This window comes from Somniosus microcephalus, chromosome 4, assembly GCF_052327205.1.
Source record: "Somniosus microcephalus isolate GS21.2 chromosome 4, FLI_Smic_1.0, whole genome shotgun sequence".
Classification (NCBI taxonomy): domain Eukaryota; kingdom Metazoa; phylum Chordata; class Chondrichthyes; order Squaliformes; family Somniosidae; genus Somniosus; species Somniosus microcephalus.
Window position 1 is genome coordinate 21604274 of NC_140990.1, and position 5262 is coordinate 21609535.

Sequence of the window (5262 nt, forward strand, 5' to 3'; positions counted from 1 at the left end):
GGGAACATTCTTCCTGCATCTAGTCTGTCCAGTCCTGTCAGAATTTTATAAGTTTCAATCAGATCCCCTCTCATTCTTCTAAACTCCAGCGAGTACAAGCCCAATCGACCCAATCTCTCTTTATACGTCATTCCTGCCATGCCAGGTATCAGCCTGGTGAATCTTCGCTGAACTCCTTCCATGGCAAGAACATCCTTCCTCAGATAAGGCGACCAGAGCTGCACACAACACTCAAGATGTGGTCTCACCAAGGCCCTGGAACCCCGACTTCACTGACCGATTCTCTCCTACTTTTAATATAACCACCACGATTACCGAGCTAACGATCGGCAACGTCCTGATCTCCGACACCGCCGTGTATTTCTGTACCATGCAGTTCACACTGTTGCAGAGATATAGCGGAAACCGCACAAAAACACACACCGAGAGTTCCAGTTAGTGCTCACCAGAGGGCGCTCTTACACCGATAAGCAGAAGTGACAATTCAGCCTCCGAAGTGAGAGTCACAGGGGTCTTGTTAAAAGGCCAATTAAACACAACACACAAGAACCGCTGAGGTCCACCGGCGGAATTGTATTAGCTGGTGATTTTAACTCGCATTTATAATGAAAATAAATTTCGCAAAGGCATCTGCGGCGCCTTTTGCCTTTTGATGTGCTTTACGTGCCGCCCTGTCCCTTCTCATCCCATGTCTCCACTCCTTACCCACAATCGTATGAACTTTCTTCGTTCTGTGTTTAATTTAACGATGTAAACACTTGCTGCTGCTCGACATATGAATTCAGAACCGCTCCAGCCCAGCTTCCCAAAAAGAGGAACAGCAGACGGGGCAGTCAATAAACATAGTGGGCAAGAGATTCGTCTCGGTCCATGAACGGAATATCAGGCGCTGCGTATAAACGGCGGCCGATCCGATACCGCCCGTCTTGCACCACCGTCCGAGGCGAAATTCTGGGCCAAAATTTATCGCAACCAGCGCACCGACATCTGACAGTTCTCATAATATCCACCAGAGGACGTCAGGTCACAATATTCCATTTGCAGGTCAGACCCCGGGCAGTGCGTTAAATGCCGTTTTTCGAACAGTTGTTTTAATTTGGGGATAAATTGAAGATTAAAATGTGAAATCCACAATGCGCTGGGTCGGGACATCGGGCAATAATCATCAGAAATGGCATCCATCACATCGAAGGATTGAATAAAGGGGCGAAATACAAACCGAAACCGCTTGTATTTTCTTGCGTTTTCTGCGCCACATCCTTTTGTAATACGAGTGAAAGTTGGAAGGAGTTTCTCACGCGCGCCTCTCCTCGCGGGCAATCTCAGCAGATGTGCGGTAAATTGCATAAAAACGCCAATGTGCCGCCCCCCCATTCTGTCCCATTGCAAATCCAAAATCTGAAGATTATTTTTCAGTAAATAACTCATTTCAGGCGCAAAGAAATTATCAGATAGAATTTAAACAGCATTTTAAATACAAACCACAGAAGGGGTCGGTGTTCCAAACGCTGTTTAAATTACAGGGAGAGTTAATTCTGTCAGTTTGTACAACTGTTTGTTCAATAACAGCAGACGTCATCGCTCTAATATCACGGCTCTAGAAATTACTCCGACAACAGACGGGATAATTGTTGGTTCTTTAGTTCACTGACCCGTGAGGGAAAGCTCACTGGAGTCGGTAAAACTAACGTATGCTAGAGGAAAAATTGCCCGCGGAATAAAACAAACCCATTATCATTTGGATTATGCAGTTTGTTTTTTCGGCCGCTCCTGGAAACATTTGGGTGACAGTTTGATCCGAGGTTAATTTGGTTTCCTCTCGGTGTGTGTTTGAGCGCCTGACAGCGCGCTGCTCATTGTGGCTGCATCTGCCCGCGATTCCACACAACCCCAACAGACAGGAGCAACGCCCTACTGTCCAATGGCAGTTTTTGTACAGGGGTGAGACTGTTTTCCATCACTGAGTCCCAGGGCGCAGTAATACACGGCAGCGTCAGTCAGCGGCAGCCCGGAGATGGTTAAACTGGTGAAATTAGTCGAGGTCAGGAGCTCTTTTTGTGTGTCCGAAGACCATCTCCACACAACAAACTGGGGCGCCTTCTCTGGCTTTTGCCGGTACCAATATAAATAATAGCTGTCGGCTGCGATACTGTAGGTGCATCTTATATTCAGCGCTTCACCTTCTCTGCTGATGACTGAAGTCTGGGACTGAGTAACAGAATCTCCATCACTCTGATCTGAAACATGTGTTCAGAAATAAGATAAGATCAAGTATTAAATGGTGTTAGTGAAATAATATTAACACTTTAGTTTGAACACGACATGATTGGACTCATGCTTACCAACAATAAACACCCCGAACACAACCCAGGCGCTGAATATTCGCATGGCCGCTGCCGAGCCCGAACATGTCGGTCCCGTAAAAGGTCCAATCCCGAGCCGGAATTGACCCCGTCAGAGGCTTCTATTAGTTCACCGTCACTTCCTGCTCTCATTGTTTCCTTTCAATGACGCAACATCCAATCCACCCGCCGATATATGCAGCTGAGATTCAAATGAGCGTCATGGGTCAGCTGAAGCCCTTTGAGCCGCAGCTTGAACAATCTGAGGGTGGAATCAGTCACTCAGTGAGCGGAGTCTCGGGTGTGAGGAAAGCTTCAGCTTTGCTGTGGTTTAGCGATTTATTTAATAGGCCCGAATCAATCACACCGATTGTTTGTTTAATTTCTGTCGGTGTGTGACGGCTCACCGAGAGCATTAGGTTCATGCCCCTGTAATATTTTGCACTGAACTATCCGCTCTGTGCGGTAGATTTCCTCTGCTCTCTATTTCTAACCAAACTGTAAATACTTTTACGTTTTCGCTAAAACAACTATCAGGGGAGATTTCCACTGAGAGACCAGAGGAAATCTTCCCCTTGTCTGTCCCAAGCAGAATGTTAATCAAACCCGAGCCCCGTCAACCACCTCAGTCTGATTAGTGACAGTCAGTGAAATAAACTGAACATCTTCATTTACATTCAAACCGATACTTTGTCACTGCGGTAAATGAGACAAACGCCGCCTTTTACATGAATGAAATGTGTCGTGACTGACAGGTTTGAATGGGAGGGCCCGAACAGCCAAAGGCCTCAGTGACACTGGGCTGAGCTGCTTATTTAAAAATATATCCAGCATGTCTTCATTAATATAATTTTAATATTTAATAATAACATAGAGAATAAGCACAGTTTCCGTTTGAAATTAATACTTCTATTTCCGAAGCTATTTCTTTACTCCGTTTCTTCAAATAAATCATTGAATAATGTTCTCCGTCTGTAACTCGCTCCAGACACTGTAAGCAACAGTGAACACATCCTGCTACTGCCCTCTGGCGGCTACTAAATGTGACTGCATTTCCGATACCAGCTCCAAATCCCGTCTTCATACAGTTCACAAAATTACAGGATAAATCCACATGGGAGGTGGAATACTGCCACTACTTAGTTTATCCATCCAGCGAGATCCTAACCTCACAACCCCTTCCCCTTCCCCGTTGGAATATCCGTTATTCCCAGGATTTTCCCTGCGGCGTTCCATCGGGAAGCTGCTTCCACACATTTATCGTTCTGTGTCTAAAGAATTTTCTGATATAGACCTAAAATGACCTTTGTTTCCGTCTCCCCAATTCCACTTCCGCAGTTTAATTTAAGTTATATTCTGAGTTAACTGTTTTATACTCTTCGCGATCTGATTTACCTATTAGTTTCACTGTAGTCGGTAACTCGGGGTGATTGAATCGCCAGTGTCCAACTATCTCAACATTCAGCTCTCAAACTAATGAGAACAAACCCGTTACTGAGCCGCTAAACACACCGCATTTACACTCGCAGAGCCTGCTGGCGGAATCCCCATGGTCTGGGTTTTGTCTGCATGGGCCGGATACATTCAGACAAAGGAAAAGGGATCATTGAGAGATAAAGTGAGGATAGAGAGACTCTATTTATCTCTCTGTCTGCTTATCTACTTAAATATCCATCCATCTAATTATATTGATGTACCACCCTTTTATTTTTATAGTTTGGTTCTGTTGTATTATTATTATCCAAGTCCCAGATTTGATTCATTGAGAAGAGGTGAAAGTCCTTTGCTGGTTTTTGTGCGGATTGATTGCGCCCCTGTAACTGTGTGGGGTTCAACGCGCAGTGATACACGGCAGAGTCAGAGACAAGAGCACCGGGGACATTTAAAGGAACCGGTTTCTTGTCTCGGTCCAAGTCAGCAGAGAACCGGTCTAGGAAATCTGGAGACTTATCTCCCGACAGCGAGCTATATCGCTTCTCTAAATATCTCGGAGCTTCCCCTCAATACTGGATGCACCAGAAGAGATTTGAGCCAGTGTACGCTGTCGAGTAACTGCAGTTCAGTGTTTGAGTAATTCAGGCGGATCCTGGGACACTAAATCTTCACCACTCGTTCCTGTAACAAAATGCAGAATGTGTAAAAAGCCTGGCAGTAAATAGAACCCATGGAACACACACACACCCTTTAAACATAGACCCACAGGGCAGCACGACCATTATTATCAGTAAGGAACGTGAGGAGCACATGGCGTCTGGTTTAGAGTTCGACCGAAAATCACAGAATGTTTTAAACATGTTGACTTCTAGCCTGATATTAAAGTGTAAACTCAGATAAGGGACAGGTTTCATTTATTGGGAAACCGAGGGGCGTTTCCCAGGGACAGAGATTGCTGGTCTCTGAGAATTGATACCAGCTGTGGACCAATCAGTGTTAGTTGTGGGACAATTACTGATGTCTCCGTACAAACTCTTTCCATGCCTAGCTATGTGAGTGAGTCTCCCTCTCGCTGTCCCTCTCTCAGTCTCTCTCTCTCTCTCTCCCTCTGTCCCTCTCTCTCTCTGTCGCTTTCTCTGTGTCTCTATCACGTTGTCTCTCTCTCTCTCTGGCTCGTTCTCTCTCTGACACGTTTTCTCTCTCTCTCTCTGTCTCTCTTTCCCCGTGTCTCTTTGTTTATCTCGGTCTCTCTCTCTCTCTCTCTGTCTCTCTCTGGCTCTCTCTCTCTCCCAGCATGTATCTTTGTTTAACTCGGTCTCTATCTATCTATCTATCTATCTACCTATCTATCTATCTATCTATCTATCTATCTATCTATCTATCTATCTATCTATCTATCTATCTATCTATCTATCGATCTATCTAGCTAGCTATCTATCTATCTGTTATCTGTTTTTCTTTCTGTATCTTGGGTAACCTGGAATGT